The sequence below is a fragment of the Centroberyx gerrardi genome, chromosome 20 (genome assembly GCF_048128805.1).
Source record: "Centroberyx gerrardi isolate f3 chromosome 20, fCenGer3.hap1.cur.20231027, whole genome shotgun sequence".
Classification (NCBI taxonomy): Eukaryota; Metazoa; Chordata; class Actinopteri; order Beryciformes; family Berycidae; genus Centroberyx; species Centroberyx gerrardi.
Window position 1 is genome coordinate 18,882,613 of NC_136016.1, and position 20,939 is coordinate 18,903,551.

Below are 20,939 nucleotides of genomic sequence, written 5' to 3' on the forward strand. Positions count from 1 at the left end.
GGGGTACCCCTCGGATACAGTGTCTCCACCAAAGCTCTTGTTTTCCAGTACACAGTGACGGAGACAGCAGACACAGTAGGTAAGTGTTTGTGTCGGGCCAGGCCTAAGCCCCTTAGACTCCCTTAGTCCCCTGACGTCTACTCAGGTTCCTCAGGTTCTCAGGGTTGGACCTGTGTTCTGTTCCCTGTGCGCTACCGTGACACTGGCCCTCGGTGGCCGCAAACACAAACAGTAATTGTGAGAGACGCACACACAAACGTGCAAACGCGCACATGAGCGCATGTAAGCAAGAGCGCGCACACATACACACACACACACACACACCCTCCGTGTTACACCCCTCCCTTTGCATAAAGAGCATCCCAATGGAATGCAGTGGTGTGTGTGTCTGACGCCACACTAAGCCACCTCAGTCCTGCTGAGGAGTCTACTTTTGCAAGCCCTGTCGTCTGCGTCTGGCCATCACAATCATGAGAAAATCACTAGGTGCCTCCGGGGCACATCTCCCAGGTTACAGGTATGCCTGTTGACACATGCCAAATCCCCCTCTTTCTCTCAGGTTGGTGGTGAACGCGCTGGAACGCCCTGTCTAAACCGCAGACATCACACAGGCCGCCGAGCAGAGCAAGACATGTTTGGTCACGTGATGGCACCACTGGCTGCGTCGGTGCCTTGTAAACATGCGTGAGTGCAAGTGCGCTGGTGTATGTGTGTGTGCGCCCGGAACCTGTGTGTGTTGAAGTACACTCACACCGCAAACACACGCACAAGCTTACGTGCGCGCCGCTAAGCCAATCCACCAGCCAGGCCCTCCTGCCTCGGGGCCGTTCTGGGGCCTGCAGTGGGCCACAGCTATGCCTGTTCTAGTCGAGCTGCTGATGGATGGGAGTTCTGGCACATTCCTCTGACAGGTGACGGGAGCAGCTCCTATTTGATCTGCTTCAGAGTGCCGAGAGAAGAGGAAGAGCTAGAGAAAATAAAATTGCCATGCGTATGTCTCTTGTGACAAATCTGCAAGGCAAATAGTGAGCGGTAAGGTACAGGCCCACAGAAGTTAGTGATGAAGATGTTGATGTATGTCGTGCAACATTTCTAATAAATGTCAATAATTAAATGAAAGATACTGTATTTTGAAGTAGTTTACAACATATAACTGGGGATCAGATAAATAATGTTCCACTGTATTGTATACAGGATGATAGTCTGGTCAAAGCTGGTTGGAGAAGAACATCGATACAATATAATACTAATGGAGTGGCTAAAAATGGACCAGCAACACTCATTTTTTCTTAAAAACACTTAGCTAGATGTGTGGGTATGGTTACAGTCTGCTCATATTACAATAAGTCATTCACTTGCTTGGCTAGCGGCATCTTCCCGTTTCACCATATCTCTGACATCACAACATGCTCCTATTTATTTTCAGTTATGCATAAAACCACACCGTGTATATTACAATGCACCCTGACTCCACCGACCGCAAATGCAAACAATGCCTACAAAGCATTCTATAGACCTTAATGCACTATTGTCTCCGTTCTGAAACCATGATATCCTTTAATGTGGGTAGAAAATACAGGTTTTGTGATTCAAATGCTACATTTGATGCAAGTATTTGTTTTGCCGCCATGGTGACTAAATCCAGGCGTAGGAGGAAACAAGAACAAGCTTGGAAACAAGAACAAGCGCGGTGGTAGGAGACTCTGATGGACAGGTTGCCATTACAAAGCAGGAAAATACCATTACCTTAGACAGCACATATGTAGTACCAGCTGTGCCAAAATAAAGTTTACACCACTGAGGAGATACATGCCAGTCCACTAAGAAGTATATAGATATGCCTATCAGCACTAGCTGCTCTTGTTTGTTTTCCATTTGCAGGTATCTGTCACTCAAGCATAGAGACACAACCAGCTCACTGCCGAGTGTTGAGGACGTTCACACCCCTACAGATGTATTACGTTTCAAAGCCCGGCTTGACATGAAGCTATATAGGCAGGCAAGAGCAAGTCTAAAGCAATATAAAGTGCAGTGGTGAGAAAACCAAAAATGGTAAATAGAGGTCTAAATCCTCATCAAAAGAATTACCTATTTGGTTTGCTGCAGTAGTTTGGCTATTACTGGAAACTGTTAAAGAGGTGTTTAATGAATTCTGGTCTTGTGGCACCAGTCGTTCTGGTGTGTGTAGCTGTTGCATCACGTGCTATCCTTGTAAACAAGGCCGTCTTGTATTTCCTGTTGCCTGTCTGGCACGCCACCCTCCTGGATGCACTGTACTAAGTGGATAGGGCTGAAGAAGAAAAGAAGAAAAGAGGAGAGGGAGGTGTGTGAGTTTGTGTGTGTGTCCCTGTGTGCCTGCACTCATATTTGTGTAATATAAGTGCCTATATGAACGTGTGTGTTCACATATACGTGTGTGTTTGGGGAGTGGGGTGGATGTCGGCTTGCGGAGGGAAGGTGGTTCAGCCACCGCCCTGACTGACTTCCAGGCTCCCCCACAGAACCACAAACCCCGCTTCCCCCCTCTGCTCGCCCCTGCAGAGGCCGATGCCAGATTCAACACAGCATCCAAGAAACAAACACAAACTCCCACTGTTCTCTTCTACGTGGCTCGCAGTGGTTGTGCAAGAACTTTGGGAGAAAATCCTTGTTTATATCACAACCATAATACAGTAGATCTACAAAGAGAGGCTCCGGCCCACGCCAGAACCACTCAAAACATTACCGACCACCTTCTAAACACTGAAATTGAGCCTTATTGCAATGTAAAGGTTTGGGGCTACGGAGGTTTGGCTCAACTGGGAAAAATTCTATTCATACTTCTAAATGCATAAAATGTATTTTCACCTTAAGACCTGGATTTAGACCCACAGTATTTTCCCAGGGCCATGTATGGCTCTGGAGATGCGTGCATATGATTGTGTGGCTCGTTTGATTTTCAGCAAATCTAAGTCTGCATGACTATGCCTGTGCTTGACTATGGAAGTGTGCGGGTATAAGTCATGTGTATGTATGAGTGTGTGGTATTTGAGTCTATATGTCAGGTTGTAAGAGGCGAAGGAGGGCTGGTCCCCTCATGTCCCCACTCAGTCCCCCTCCATAAACCTCCAGCACGCCTCCCAGTCTGAGCACTGCCACTCTGTAATTGTGGAGAAACCACAGCACACAGCCCCATATATAAATACCCTATTCTCCCAGCCTTGTCAAAATAAAGGTTGTGTGGGGAGAAAGAAATAGGGCTTTTTTGGTGGCCCTCTCCCCCACTTTGGAGCTATTTTGAGCTAGCTTGTACCTTTGGGTGAAGCTGCGAAGCTTTGAGTATGATACACGAAGACAACTTTGAGGAGTTCCTCGTTCCTCGTCAGTTTTTTCCCTAGCATAGAGCAACATCAAGAGAGCTAAAAATAAAACGGAGGTCCTTCCTTAAAGTTGTAAAACATACACAGCCAAGCGACAAAGGTTACTCCATGTCAGTATGTTGACACTGACACTGTAACATATTTGACATGCCACCTTTATTACAACATACAGGTGAGCTGGATGTGGTCGGGTTGAAAAATAGGTTTAAATCCTTTGACACAGTGGTAGAGAAAGAGTTAGCGAGATTTGTAAAGAGTTGCCTGAGCTGAGTACACACTGCAGCCTGTTGACGTGCAGCCCGCTTTGATCTGTGTTTTTAGCGTGTGGAGAAGCACCACACCTCGTTTTCTTTGCAGCCCACTCACCTGTCTCTGTCTGCAGCATGTCTCGCCTCCTGTGAACACACAAATATACGAAGATCTGGGCTAAAATTGCTTCCTCACCTGCTAGATGTACCTTGTGACCAGGGTTTCATAAGACTAAAACCTCATCACTCATATTTTATACTTTTGTGTCATCCATTGAGAGTGATATAACTTTCTCATACTGGAACCTAGGCTCATATAAATATAGTACTTGTTTTGCCATGTGGGGACCCACCAGAAGTAGGCCATTGACCCATATTGGGTACAGACACATAAGTATGCAATGTAGTACAACCTACAATTTAATTCCTCTCTCTGCCTGCATCTTCAGCTCCTCTCAACTCTCACTGCGATGCACAAGCAGTCCCACGCCTGTTCACACTGACATCAAAGAATAGACAATTTGCAAATTTGCCTTTTTGCACCGTTACCAATGTAGCTTACTTAATTGATCCTATGCAAAGAAGCTAATAAATCCTTCAGCTGCATAGAGGAGCAACTGTCAGCTAGCTTGCATGCAACATTGTAACATCTCTACCGCAAATGACATGTCTGATGTTAATTAAATTTGAAATATTGTTGCGAGAGATTTGCTAAAACCAATACTTTTACAATAAAAATCTAGACTAGACTCAAAATGGAATACCACTGAATTTTATCTTTAAAATATGCTGACTATAAATCAACATTCACTTCTGTCTGTTAAAACCAGCATGAGTTTGTCATGTCATACAGTTAGATAGAGAACAAACTGGAAAACATGGGAAAGATGATAGTGAGACCACTCAAATATGACCTTCTGGGCATGAGGGTGATTCTCTGTTTTGATAGTTCTTCCATAAAATAAGGTTCAGGTGGGTTCAGACAGAGTCAGTAGAGTCAACATTATGTGACGCAATATCAGTCTTCTATTTATTGTCAGTGCACAGCTCCATGATGCACACTGGTGGGGAATTACAGATTTTACATTGGTTCTCTGGATTCTGCCTTCAGGAAAGAGTTTTTCCAAGACAGAAGCAACATACTGTATATAAACTGTTAAACTGAGTGCTACTCTGCTTTAATCGAGTTTGTAAGATATCAGACCACTTATGCATCTCAAAAGCACTGAAGAATTACTTCATGTGCCAAGGGAATCTCTCTATTCACAAACAGTGATTTAGCTCCTTTCATCAAGGGCTTAGCTGTCCTACACACTCTCAGCCGAAGATATCATGACAGCTCGCTCGTCTTGGGATGGATTCTGCATTGATACTGTCCTGTATTTGAGCCTGGCTACACCATCCATGTAGCCAGGATATAAAACATGCACACACACACACACATGAACATGTACACACATTGCCTCTCTCACACATCTCTTTTCCTCTCGCTCTCTGTCTCACACACACATACATACACACACGCACACACACAGGCAGGCAGCCATGGGAGGAGGGAATGCGAGGAATGCTCCAAACCCCGGGCTGGTGTTCTGACTCGTCCCAGACTTCATGCCGTCACCACCGGGGTCTGTGGCCAGACCTCCCTGTGCCAGACCCACTGGCTCCAACACCCGCCCAGGCCAGCCGAGCTGCAGCTCGCGACCCATAATTAACCAGCAAGCCGCACTGCAGCGCACGTCCCCTCCCCCTCCCCACACTGCAGGGGCCCCTGGAAACACAGAGAAAGACTATATACACTTATACTGCTGCTACTAGATGAGGATGCACTGGAAGACGTAAGCAATGCATTGACTTCAAGAGGAGGAGGTGCTAATTGTCAATCAGTGTATTGATGATACGACGGTTCATGATGTATGTACGGGTATTAACAGCATCATGTGTCACCGCCGCCGCTCATCTGCTTTCAAGTGTAATGAATTGCCTGGTCGTAATTTAGCATGTGACATTTAACACGTAATTATAGCCGGCAAGGCCTTCTTGGCAGAGATCAAAGTCACGGTATAAAGCGGGATGGTTTTCTGAAGAGTTTATGAAGTTATAGCACGAGAGACAGCGAGAGAGAGGGAGGATAGTAGCATTTGACGAGGTAAGGGTGTGTTTGCATCTTGGTGTGTATCAGAAGTAATGCCAGGGTACCTGTAATTCCTCCAGACTGGCATAATTATGGCTGAGACGTCTGGAGGTACAAACACTTGAGGAGTAAGCAGTGATCATCTTCATTCTTCTACGGCTGCTCTCTTGTTGAGGCAGGAGAGACCTTTATTCAGGGTGAGGTTTCTTTAGATCAGCCAGAGGGTCTTATTCAGGAATCTTATACCAACCGAGTGCGGTATGCGTGAGCTTTATTGCTCTTCCAGTGCAACATAACAAACAGCGACAGAAACACCCAAGGTAAAGGATTCATCGGTAGTTTCTTTCAAATTCAAAGCATTTCTAACAATGACAAAGCGTTAACATGCAGTGAGATTCATATGACCCCTTCCAACTTCCGAATACCTGTCCTGATTAATAGACTCCCAATGCTCTCTGACTTCTCATACAGATAAATCTTAACAGTAATGACCTGAAAGGCCTAGAGCTCCATCAAGTGCTAGACATAAAGGCGTAAAAGCTCCATCCATGTCTCCTCTGCCCTGTCAGCGCAGCCCCCTTCCCGTTGATGTGGGGTCATTGGCCTGACCATAGGGCTTGTAAATTTAACAGGGCTTCCTCGAGGAATACCTCATCCTTTGAAAGAGAAACAGGAAAATTACACGGTGGACGGCCCACTCGGTTTTTCACCCCCTTCCTTGCACTGTAATTTGCTTCTGCAGCGGGTCAGCCTAAAATAACCATAACCTAATATTCACAACATAGAGAGACTTTGAGAGATGCTGGAGGTCTCCCCTTGGGTGGCGGTGGACTGTCTCGAGCCTGTAGGCGGTTAAGAGTTTGTTTACTTGCTTACCTCTCTTAGATACATCAGGAGCATGTAGGCGAGGTACTCATTTGAGCTCCTGTACATGAATCCAATGAAACCACAGCATGTCATATGGCTGTAAACATGTTTGACATAAACCTTGCAGATCCGGTCAACTGATATCCCGATTCCCAATAAACTGACCCATCTTTTTTCAGCAGACATGATGTGGGTTATCACTGAAATGACTACACAGCAGATCCTCCGCTTCTTGGCAAGTGGATCCACGGCCCTGTTTCAGCATTATTCCCCAAGTCTACAGAGCACAACCATATAACCACTAAACCCAATTGATGGGCATCGAAAGAGAAATGCCCATGATCTCACTTGAACCAAAGTTTCCTACAGGCAGGTTTCTCATTAATCTGAGGCTCCGCGCTTCTCCGTATCCTCATCGTATTTCCATGATCAGCAACCATGACGCCCCAAATGTTTATACAGGCGAGGCAAGAAAGGGCCGTCTCAATCTCTGCTAAGGTATGCACTCTGTAGATACAATATCCATAAATCTGACAGTGATTTATGCTTTGTGATTCATGGAATATGAGTTTGTGGTTTTATGTCCTTGTTATTGAACATATTGTGCAGCGGCATATGAATGAGCAGAAGCATGGCTGGTCTTTCATCTACGGCACATTAATAGCGAGTCAGTGTGTGTGAAGGTGTGAATACAGTTGCGTTACTAATTATTATTTTACCACATTGCAGGTTGGCGGCCAAGTAATAATGAGTAGTTTCTGATAATGGGATGTGATTGTATTTCATGAAACATTACACGCACATGTTTATACGCTTAAACATCTGAAGCTGAACAAAATGTCACATGTGAAGTTGTGATTATCATTTGAGCTTAATAAAAACAAAAGAAACATTACATGCACATGCATTTGTACGCATGGACACACTACACTCATGCTTGCACACACACACATAAAGCACGCACTTCCTTATAAAAGCACACACATGCTCACATTCCCATATAATGTCACACACACACACACAAGCGGACACACAGGCTCACCCCACCCCCATTCTCCCTTCTCCCCTCTTTTCCCCCCCTCGCCCCCCCCAACACTCACACACACCACACCACACCACACCACAGGCACCACACACACACTGGTTCTCATATGGAATATCGTGGGTGGCGCTGGACCGGTAGAGGGCTCTGTAAATAGCTCGGGAGCAACCCCTCCATTTGAGCGACCCAAATTTCCTTTTCTGAGGTCGGCTGCCTGGGCTGGAAGTGCTGTGCAGCAAGCCTCCAGTCGCCACGGGAGACCACAGCGGCCACGCTGACAGCACTTCACAGGGACCACGGCATGGCAAGGGTGACCAGATGGCCCTCCGCACACATCAGACACACACACACATCACGCATGCATGTACAGTACGGACAACAACCCGTACGCGTACACACGCATATAGCCACACGCTCATGTAGATGTGTGTCTACACATGTATGTGTGTATGTAGAAGTTTGTGCGCGTCCACGCCACTTTCACACGTATAAATGCTCAAAAACACTCATGGACCTAATGTATACTTGTGCATGCAAGGAAATACACAAGAACACACCACACATCCATCCACACAAACCAAGCAACTATATTCTGTCACAGACACTGTCAAGGAGCGAGACGCTGGGTGGGAGGAGGGGAGGATGTGTGTAGCGTGTGTTTGTGTGTGTGGTCAGTGTGTGAGTGTGTGTGTAGTTGTGTGTAGGAGGCTGAGTATTAGTACGCTTTACTGTTTGAGTTTGAGCATTTGTGACATTGGTTTACAATGTATGTGTGTGTTTGTGTGTTTGTTGGGAGGATAAAACTCCATAGATGGGGGATGGAAAAACATTGCAATGGAAAGAGGTCCGTACCGCTGCTGCCACATATCAGTTCAATTTCACGGCTAAGCATCCGCACTGCAGGTACACACTGGTTAAGTTTTAACTCTTCCATTTGCAATTGTTGTGAAACTGATTTCAGGGTTAGGGTTACTGGTACTGAAGTATTGAAGTGACATCCAGCAGTTTCACAATGTTTTGACGTTGTTTAGGAGATTCTCATAGTGCTGATAGTTTACTGCGCTAGCTATGGTGTTGAAACCGAAAGCATGACAAATTGATCCACGACCATTGCAATAAAATACAATGTTTTGACTTTGTTTGGGAGATTCTCATAGTGCTGATAGTTTACTATGCTACTTATGGTGTTGAAATAAAAAGCAGAACAGATTGATCCACGACCACTGCAGTAACATTGCAGAAAAAGAGTTTCAATTCAAAATGAGAAATCCTCCATTTTAAAGAGCGACTCTTACCCTCGCATTTTTTCACCTTTCTTTATCCAGGGAAAGTCGATTGAGCATGCATGCCCTTTTTCAACAATGCCTTGCTCCACTCACATACATTTCCACACTTTCAAATCTGGGAGCTTCCCACTACAAATAAAGTCTTCTGCTGCTGGCAACTGAGCAGCTCCACTGGAGCAGTTCAGAGGTTGAATGCTTTGCTCAAGGGAACCTCAGCAGTAATTGTTGTGAGCCGGGAGAACATTTATTGTTCTCTTTCTCTACCCAGATTTTCCCATCCTGTTCACGGATTTGAACCATGGGTGGACCTTCTAATCCCACTTATGTATCGATGATTGATAGCATAAAATTAAGTAAGGCTAAATTGTCTGTAACGTAAGTCTTTGGTTGACAAAATGACACTGACTTTAGAGATACTGAATGCTGATCTTAAGGTAAATATTTTTTTTCAAATGAATACGCAGGAATTTGGAAATAAGCTCTTCAGTTGTTTGAGCCACAGTGAAATAAGGCCAATGACAACACTGACAGTATTTAGTATACATCAGACAATGTTTCCATGTATTGTGGACCCATAATACAACTAGAGCAACATGCCTGCATGGTGCATGTAATTGTAGGTTGTTTATTTGTGTGACTTTATTTGTGTGACATACAGACTTCACTTTACAAACTTATATGACCACTGACTATGACAATAAACAGTTAAAGTACTGTTCTCAAATGGCTATTGCACCATATCATGCACCATATCTCTGCCAGGAAACACACAGCACTTACTAGAAACGCAAATGAACTATGAGAAACAGTAAAACACAAGAGTTTGGGCAGCGAAGGCAGCAAAAACAACAGTGACTACCCCACATCTCCCTTTCAAAGGCCTTTTGTTTGTAGTGGAGGGACTGAATGTTGCCATTCACGGCGGCCATTTTTACCCGGGACAATATTTTATAAGCCCTTCAGAGAGGGCCTTTCGCTTCCTTTTCCTGTGGTTTGGCCCGGGCTGAGCTGTCGGGAGAGGGGAACAGCCAAACCCAAATGTAGATGCTCAACTTGGCAGGCCCTCGACGGAGTGTCCTGACCAGACAAAAGCAGAGAGAGAAATACAGCCATTTATTTATATTCGCTGCGGTTTTGCGTGTTGCGTCCTAGACTTCCAGACCCCGGGAGGATATTCCGACTGAGGACGAAGACAGATGGATGGCTTTCCGTTGACATAAAGGAACCTTCGGGATTAATGTCAGATCCATATGTGTTAATCGAGTGTGAGGTTTTGATGTGTGGTCCACCCCCACCCTATTTCTTTTCTCTTTTTTTTAAAACATAATGCTCTAGGTCTATCTTTCAGAACAGGTTATGGCTGAAGACAGGCTGTCCTCCCTTTAAGTTTTGGCATTTTGTATGAAGGTCTATAATGACAGCTATAGTGAAGCTATGAAATTTGAGAGTTGTCAGAATCTCAAGCTCGGTATCATCAACTCAGGCCATTTTTCTATGGGGGATGACCTCACCACTGTCAGCCAAGGTATGGAACCAATTTAGAAGAGCTCCCCTCTATTCCTTGTGTGTGGATTTGTCAAACTGCAGCACATTTGGGCCCGCCTCCAGCTCAGTTACGAGCATAGTCTACTATCGGGGAGACGGGGTGTGTGTGTGTGTGTGTGTGTGTGTGTGTGTGTGTGTGTGTGGGGAGGGGGGCTTATTAAGAAAAACTGAAAACCCGCAAAACTCTCCCAACAGAAACTGTGCATGAGCCTCTCTGACTCACACCTAGGTACTGTTTGTGTGCAGGAAAGCCCATAAATGAGTCAACCAAGGCTATTTCTACATAGGTTTAGAAGTTGGGGGGAGGGAGCGGGGGTTATATATGTTCACACACAAACACACGCACACACACACTGGCTGTGGCTAGCTGGACCTCTCTGGTCAGGAGCCGATGCCAAGCCCAAGCCGAACAGTGGAACACTGGGAGTCTTGTGCCTGCTTTTGGAGCCTCTGGCTCTCTCCCGACCTTGCTTCAAAATACACTGCGGCTTCGAGGAACAGCACTCTCAGCAGTAGGGAGGCCAGGCCATGGAAAATTTAGACGCAACAAGAAAGACGAAGGAAAAAAGAGGCGGGCAAAATTTATGTGCTCATTCACATTTGCGGCAGTGGGCATTTTCTTGATGCCTTTAACACACTTACTGTGAAGGGGAGAGTTCTCAGAGAAATTTCAAATCTGAAAGTGAAAGAAAAAACTGTACTGTAACAGTAAAGTTGTGACTCTATTCAAACAATAGTGGGAGTAGATGCTGCAATGTTATGAAGTTACATAACCGGACATTTCAAAATACTGGTATATATTTGGTGTCCAGAATATTTTGCTTTGAAGTTGGAAACTTGTCCAGTGATGCTGATAAAATCAATAACCAAAATAGATGAAAGAATCGTATGACATGGCATTCAGAAAAGATGTAAATATGTGTCTGTGTGTCAGTGTGTTTGCTTTACTCTATCAGTTGTTACTGCAAGTAAGCCTGCTGATCTAGCGATTGTAGGAATGACACAGAGGCTAGTTGCTCTGACATCTCACCTGACACCAGAGGCATAATAACACCTTGTCTCACTAATGGTGTATGTAATGGCTGCTGTACCCTGTAATCTCTTCCCTTTCTGACGCTGGTAATGACTGAAATATCAAACTGGCCTACAATGATACAAAACACATGCACATGCAAACACGCATATAATGTCGTAAGGTGACACACACACACACAAACGCACACGCTTTTGTGCACAAACAGAGGCGCACACACACACACACACATGCACACACACACACATTACAGCATCCAGTGAGCTCACCTGAGCCAGCAAAGGAAGCTGCTTTGGTCAACAACAGTAGTCATTCTTAGAGTGACAGATCTATTGTTTTTATCTTCAGGGCAGGCTACACTTTGCCTGTGACTGGAAATGTTGATCTGAAAGTAGCAGAGTACGCCTCAAACAACACACACACACACACACTCATTTAGGATAAAAGTAAAAGTCGCTAAAGGTCTCTTTGGGTCTCGAGCGGCATGTGTAGCTGTCTCCACTTTGAAGAATACCAGTCTGAAAAGTCCCCATCCCTGTCTCGGAGGATGGTTTACAATGTGTTACTTATGTGTGTTGGCTTTTAAAAAGACCACAGGTGAAAATGTAGCCACATAAGAACAGGCAGGTATGGTTGAAGTACCATCAGAGAGGCACATATCAAAGTCAGTGGAAGCCTTTTTTTTTTTTTTTTTTTTTTTTTTTACCCCAGTGGAGACTTCCATTTTCCTTTCATCGTTTTATTTGCTTGACTGGGAGATATCAATGTGGGTGTCTATGTGTTGTGTTTCTTCTGTAACCCCCCCCCCCCCCCCCCCCCCATCCCATCCCTGCCCATACATTCAAGAGAGCATATCAGCGAGGATGTTTGATCATTTCAGTGTGGTCCCATCCTGTCTGCCTCCATGCTAATCCCAGCGCTCTGATTCACAACTTAGCACACTAACCCAGCATTCTTCCAGTGGAAAATATAAACAGTCAAACAGCTGAAAGAGCGCTCCGTGCTTCCTGGTATTTTATTGAGCTATGTCTGTGTTTATTTATTCATTGGGTGTTTGTACTAAACATGTGTTAACTTCTCCTTTGTTGCAATTTAATTTTAATGAATTATTTGGTTCAGTACCCACCTGACAAAGTGCCTGCACACTACACTACCAGTCAAAAGTTTGGACACCCCCGATTGAATGTTTTTCATTATCTTGAAGCCATTTTGATCTAAAGGCTTCTGCTTAAATGCTTGAAATGTGTTTCTTAGACAAATATAAATAGTGAAGTTGATGCCTATGTATGAGTTTCTTTCCAAAGCCTTTCCATCAAGGCAAAGAGCGGCTACTTTAAAGAATCTAAAATATAAGATAGTTTTGATTCGTTTAACACTTTTTTTGGTCATTGCATAATCCCACTGGTGTTACTTCATAGTTGAAATGTCTTTACTACTATTCTAAAATGTGGAAAATTGTGAAAATTAAGACAAATGCGTGTGTCCAAACTTTTGACTGCTGGTTGTGTATTGCGTGTGAAATCTACACACTGGAGGCGTGACACAAATAAACCAGGAACCTACACTTGCTGTAGAATTGGAAAAGTACTGCTGCTTTCCTCTCTCAGATGAGAGGGTGAGTAATGCCTGAGGATCTGGAATCAAACATGTTTTGTCTGCTACTCATTCGCAGCGTACACCTCAGCACACCCCAACACACCTCAACACACTTCAACACCGGGTGAGTTACGATGCACCTAGGCACGCCCACTGGAGAGCGAGACAGAAAAACAGATATAATAAAAAAGAAAAAAAGAACAGTTTTGCAACTTCAGAAATCACATTCACACGGCAGAAATTGGGCCCAGAACTGGCTGAGAGGGAAGGAGCATGAGTTTGAGTGGAGGAAGGAGGGAGGGGGGGGTGAGAGGGAAGGAGAGAGAGAGAGAGAGAGAGAGAGAGAGAGAGAGAGAGAGAGAAGGAAGGGGGGAAGGGGGTAGGAGAGTAGGAGAGCAGTGAGTGAGTGAGTGAGTGAGTGAGTGAAGGAGGGTAGGAGGGGATGGAGGGAGGAAGGAGGAGGGGGTTGGTTGCTTCCTGTCGCCATTCCTCCCTGCCCACATAGACAGCCAGAGAGAGAGAGAGAGAGAGAGAGACAGAGAGAGAGAATCTGGGCGGACTGCAGGCCACATGACATTCTCTCTGGGTCCCTCGCTTTCCTCCGCGCCGAGTGATGTGCTCCCTCCCTCCCCTCCCGTCCCTCCCCCTCTCCCTCCCTTCCCCTGCCCTTCAAAGCTTCGACATGTCATCTCCCACCACAAAAACAGAGGTGGGAAGACTCGCTGGCGCTACCGCTGCCTCAGGGTGTCTGGCACTAAAGCTGCCTGCAAATACAGCAGGGAGAGGAGGAGGAGGAGGAGGAGGAGGAGGAGGAGGCGGCGGAGGAGGAGGAGTGGAGAGACAGAGAGAAAAGACAGGGAGAGAAAGACGGAAGGAGGAAGAAGGAGATAGAGACAGAAAAATAAAGAGAGGGAGCGGGAAAGAGAGAGACTGTGTGCATTAAACAAGACTCGTAAAGCCCAGGGCATCAAAGTGTGTGTGGATAGGAGCTGTTATTAAGGTGGAGAGACCGAGGGAGACGAGTCCTGTCTGTCTTTTAAAGTGACACTGCCAAAACCTGCACGTCTGTCTCCTACCTCTCTCTCTCTCACTCACACACACACACACACACACACACACACACACACAAACAGACTTGCAGCAGCTGACTCAAGTTTATGAAGAGGGGTTGAGGGAGAAACTCTCAAACTATGGGGAAAACCTCCGGCGAATGCAGAGCCGGGACACAGTTCTAGCTGTGTGGCCCGGCCCAGTACCCCCACCATCAGAACCACAAAAACATGATGATACCCATAAAGGTTGAACAAATGGGATGGATTGTACAGATCCTAATGTGAAATGCATGTAAGCCAGTGGCCCATAATTGGCTGTATCTCCTCTGATTCAAATATAATTTTCTCCAAGACACTGTAGTATTTATTGTGACTCTAAACACATACCATAGGCAGCCATTCCTTGTGAATAGATGGTTCCAGGCCAACTGTTTGCAGCTCAGATACCACGAAATTTGCAGATTGATTTAAGGAGCAATTATGCACTTGGCTTTTGAACCCCTGAGGCTTTGGGAATGAATTGGTGATTGGCTCATGGACAAAGTAAGCACATCTGACCGAACGAGGCCTTGCCATAGGCTGAGAGTGTCGAAGAAGCCACAAGAGCCCAGCAAACAAGCACATCTCTAACAGGGCCAATTATGGGGCTCTAGGGACCCGAGGAGTCTGACCTAAGTGTTAGAAGAAATAGACGAATACTGTAGTGAGGCTGGGAAAAGACAAGGAGCAATCATACTGAGGCAGAGGGATCCAGCATATTGATGACTGACATAATAGATAAGGATTGGACCTCAACTTAACCGCTTCTTCCCTGCCGCCCACGCCACTGGGTCCATCATTACAAACGCAGGTTGCACACTCAAGCTTTGTTCAAACCCACAGAACTTTATTTTAAATTCTAGTCAAGATAACAAGTTTTCCAAAGACACCAAATGTGTCATGCTGAATTACAGGGAAATGTGTATAAAATGATGCACAAACATCTAGATTTTTTCCATTTGAATAATGATGCAGCCATAAAAACATGCCGTCTTAAGGGGAAATTTAAGGGTAAAGTCAGGTAAAGTCAGGGTACAAGGGCTTAACAAAACCTATAGATGTTTAGTTACTTCCACACGGAGAAATAGTTCACATTAATATGAGTAAAAAATTCCCATGAGCTGTATGCCTAAAGGTCATGTAACCATTCATAACCATTCAGTGATGACAAAATAATTACACAGTTAGCAACAAATGAAACTGATTTGTAATGGTACAAGTATGAAACAGTGAAAGGTCATGAGTCAGTTTCAATCCATACGTCAATGAAATAGAATTGTTATTCAGAACGATGCCAGAACAATAATAAAACCATAAGGATTTGGGTATTTTAGGGGGGTATTTTACTTAACAACTTCAAACAGCCATGAGTTAACATTCAAACAGAAGGCCTCCAAAAGGATTTTGAACAACTTCAAAGCCAAGAATCTGCTGCCTCTGACTGAGGGCTCTCCAGTCGACTCTGGCCTGCTGCTGTTTGTGTTTGGGGAAGCTCCAGTGAACCTCCGCCACCTGACATCACCTCCAAAAAGCGTAACCACAGCGATAAGGCACCTACACAACCTGCCGATGTCTGAGTGTGCAGCCGGGGGAATGCCTTTATCATCCGTTGGCGATGACATCCGCTCTTTACAGTGTGTTTACATTGGACCCAGCTCATTGTGTTAGTTGTATAAAATCGTGCCATCAAGCATGGCCAAGCACCTGCATTTCCTCAAGAGAAAGTCAACAACACACACACGCATGCACGCACACACACGCACACACACACCCACGCGCACACATTCACATACAAAGTGAGAGGCAGATATTATTCCAGATTGTTACTCTTAAGCCCCCTTCTTCATGGTCTGTGACTGGTGCAGCCCATCCCATGACACCAGCCTGTCTCTCACTGCCATATACATAGAAACAGAACCACCGCAGTACCAACCCAAAGCCCCTGGTCCAACCCAGCCTGCAAAGGCAGACAGTGGGACTTCACTCTCAGAGAGCCTTGAAGGACCAAATTTATGGCTCTCTGGAGAAACCACACTAAAGTGCCACAGGGCACCAAACGGGAAAAACAACTTGGGGAACAAGAGAGTAAGGCATTCAGACCAACTCCAGCAGTGAAAACTCCTATGATAATTTATAGCTACATGCAGACAAGGTTGTACCGCCTACCATTGTATAGATGGAGTCTTTTTCATGGAGTGTCTGCTCTGTTCTGGTGAGAGTTACTCTAATATGAAAGCGGCGGATGTCTGGTGATTGTATTGAAAGTAATAGACATATATATTGGTCTGTTTTTAAGTTATTATCATTTTGACTTATCACCTTGCCTTTGTTTCTTGTTTTAATGCTTCAACTGTTCAGTAAATAGACATTAAACAATAGGCACGATTCAAGAAACAGAAATTCACTATGAATACCTATGCTACAATTCACTGAATATGCAGGATAACATCATTTCACCATGAAAATCCTGTGTTTCCACTTTTGGTGCTTTTCAGTGTTTTCTCTTGAACCAAGTGTTTACATGGCTGTGTGTGTGCTGAGTGAATTTCATTACTCAAAGGCCCATGAAACCACTTGAAAACCTATTTTGTAATTCCAAAAAATTCAAAAATGCACGGGCAGCAAACTAAATATTAGGCTGTTTTTCTTTAATCCTGCAAAACTGGCATTTTGCAGTAACCAGATTTTCATCTTTCAAGTAGAGGTAACTTAATATAGTGAGAACAGAAGTTTAAAAATTCACTATGTGCAACAAATGTCAGATTTCTTTGTGGTTGTAAAAATATGCTGACACTTGAAAGTCATTATTTGTAAATTTACAAACAGAATAGAAACAGACTGCAAAAATCAAAAACAACTATTAATACATGTCACATTGCTACTGACCAAGACATTACTTGCACATTCCTTAATTTTTGGCTATTTCACCCAAGTGAAAAGAAAAATAAAGTAATGTGACATAAAACATTTGAGGTACATCAGCATATTTATTAAAATGCATGTTAGACATAAATGGAAACATAAAGGAGACATACATTCATCAGGAGGACTTATAAGTCTTGCAAAAATGACCATGAGATGGTGGCAATATATTGGCAGTGAGCCAGTAGTGATACAGATTTTGGTGCCTCTGAATTCAACTGTTAGAGAACACTGCCCCCTGCTGGATGACTACAGACATCTACAGTATTCAAAACAGTCAATAGATGTTCAAAGGGGCTACAGTTGAAAATTAGTGGAACAATATAATGAAAAAGTGTCACAAAACAAATAAGACAATTGGCACGCTTACTAAAAAGCAAAGATCAATTTCATAAACACTACATTTCATAGGCGTCAACTGATGCATCATATAATGCATGGTCATTGCTGCTGTCGCGTTAAAAAAAAGCGTGCAACTCCATGTTCTTCAATGTGAACATGTTCCTTTACGTACAGACAAGGTTTCAGAGAAACCCAAAAATGTCATATTTTTGAATGTTTTTTCTAAATCCATGAAAAGCTTTCTGCCGATGCAAGTTGTCAGCAGTATTATACAGAAAAATCATGGTAACATCAGGATCATACAATAATCAGAATCATACAGTAAAATACAGTAAAATAGGCGCATGTGTTGCAGGTGAGGTAGTGTGCAATGAAGAGGCGAAAGGCCTCAGTCCTCCACATCTGGCTTGGAGATGCAGCGGAATCAAAAGATTCTGCGGAAGAAACGAGCAATCCGGCTTTTTTTCTTGGGCTTGACCACAACGTCCGCATTAGCTGGAAACCAAACAGAGGAAATCCATATCATTATCTAAATGAACTGTATGAAGCTACAGGCTTCTACGTCGTGTGCAACAGATAGATAACTTACCAGACTGGAGCTCAGCTGTTGCTCGCCCCGCCTGAAAACAGAAGAGAAACAATACCTTTGCAATTAATAATTTCCAAATAGTGAAATTACAGCTTGTCTTTCTAGATTATAAGATCAAAGACCAGAATGAGAGGACAATGAGAGTTGAGGACACTGAAAATTACCTCAAATTTCTCCTGGTTTGTGCCCATCTGAGTTGCTTCATCATCAAACAGAGTAGCTGTCTTCCCCGTTTGCCATTTGTCAGCCTTGGCCCTTCCCCAGGATTCAGCAGTAGGTTTCAGCTCAAAGTGGGTGGTGGCGCGGGACAGCCGAGGCGGGACGTGACCCAGCAGCTTGTCAGCCAACATGTTGGCCACCAGAAGACTTTTCTCCCGGTCCCAAAAGGTCTCCAGGCTAAGCGCTAGGGGGGAGAAGCACCTGCTCATGTAGTCCCCATAGAGGGTGTCAGCCAGGGGAACGAGGCCACCGCGGATCTTTAGCTCTTCCAGCTTCTGAAACAACATGCTGGTCTTCCTCGCTCTATCTGTGATGCTGAGGACCATTGCGGAAATCAGAGCAGCCAAAGAAACACACTTCAGACGGTCTCCCATCCCATTTGTTACAGGAAGGAACTTCTCCAGGAACAAAATCAGGATGTACTTGAGGATGTCATCAGAGAAGTCGTCATCGTCCTCGTCATCGACATCTTCATAATACGCTGTTTCCCTGAGAGTGAGGATCTGCTGGACTACAACGTGAGCCATTGCTCTGGTCATTAAGTGAACTCTGGCAGAAAGGGCCATCTTCATGTTCAGCTTGCTGCCAAAGTAGCTGTGGATGTAGTTGTGGATTTGAGTCGCTATTTTGACGACGTCTTGTGTGTTCAGGTGCCAGTTGACCTTCTCCGCCTTCTTGGAGACCTTCAGATTATATACAGCAAGTTTGTTCTGAACCTCAACAATGACGGGCCAGTTCTGTAGGTCAACATGAGGCTCAATTTCTCCATCGTATATCTGGATAACTGCCAGACCGATGATGGTCCTGATGGTTTCAAGGTGCAGCACTAGTTCATGGGGGTTTTCCGGAAGGACGCAGATTTTTTCGGCTTTTGCCCCGTTCTTTGACAGCCAACTGAAGACTGTTTCAGCCAGGATGAAATCTGGAGGTTTTTCAACCAGTTTCTGGACCTGGGTGGTCACTGCTTGAGTCATGCTACTGATCAGGCTGGGGCTCCAGGAATATAGGTCGCTATTAAACTCCTCAATGTTGCAGAGTTTATGGATCCGCCTTAGGATAGTGCGGACCATGTAGATCCCAGTGGCTTTGGAGTACTGGACTTTGGGAGCTGGGCTCTGCAGAGTAGAAGGCAGCCTGTCCAACACCTCCAGCACCATGGTGACAGCCAGGTTACTCAGGGCCAAGAAGACGCTGTCATCCCAGGGAGTTTGAGCCGGCTGGTTGGTCAGGCTCAGCAGCAGCCGTGGCACCAGATCCACCAGCACATCGGCTGAGCAGGACAACCTGGAAACTGGCTGGAAGGCCACTGTGCGGGAAATGGTCCTCAGACCTCTGACCACCTCAGCTTTGACTCCATCAGCACTGGAATTAAACACAAACACACGACTGATGAGTGAACTGCACTGAGCTATTGACTCCCTGTCTGGTCTTGTCAACTGAGGTTTGTCTGTATGACATAAGCTGTGTGCGCTTTTAAGTTATACATTTTAATTGTTTTTGTTATATATTGTGTTTTTGTATTTGATTCACAAATATACTGTATAATATAATGTTTGAGATAACATATAGTTTTATATCAGGGGGTGTTATGAGGGTGTTAATGAATATTATTTATGAGACTCACAGGTAGGAGAGGTTGCTTGAATTCAAGTTCTGGTTGGTCTGACTGAGGTTGTCATTCAACTCTCCAGAGGCCTGCAGCTCCATGGTGCGCATCATGAGGTTGGTGTTCACCCACGATGTCTTCAGACAGAAAACAAGAGGTTACACCAGGGCAGTAGTGGAAATGCATCAGCATGAAACAGGATGATTCACAGTGACTAACATACTACACTCACACCTTTCCCTATGCAATTTCCTTATCTCCTATCTCTTACCAAGTGAGCAAGGTTGATCCCTTCCTCAGATGTTGCAACCCTGAGCCTTTAAATCAAACAGATACACTCAGCTTTCCTGCCTGTACACTACACTAGCACTTCTCACTCTACCATAAACTGACAGCATTCAGTATGATGCCTTTATCTGGACGCACAGCATTCAGTACATGAAACTGTATTTGAACTGACCGCTCTGGGATGAGTTTCCTCTGGGATATGAGCCAGTCGCTCATGTCCTCCAGTGTGATTCTGCCAGGCAGAAGCTCAGTATCACTGCTCTGGAGAACCAGAAACTGTTTCATCAGCTGCTTCTGCAGAGGGAAATGTGCACATAGACACACACGCACACACACGTGTGCACACACACACACACACACACACACACACACACACACACACACACACACACACACACAGAGTGAGATAAAATACAGCAGTTGCACAAAACGCTGTGTTTTAATGAGCAAAAACGTTTTAATGAAATGCAATATAACAGGAGCCTACCTGCTGATAGAAACAGCTCTTACTCCAGCACTGCTCTACAGTGTTCAGGTATTCAGCACTCTGAATGTACATCTGACAGAGGAAAATTGCATTGCAAACTGTTAAGTTTCACCAAAGACCAAGCTCGGATAATATTATACACTGTTGTTCATCTTACCTGAGCAGATGTAGTAGCAGGCGTACTCATGGTATAACGAAATTCCGCAAAACGATGATTTTTTTGGGAAACTGCACAATGGAATGGTAGCGATCGTTTGAAAATAAATGTAAACAATGCATTGTTTA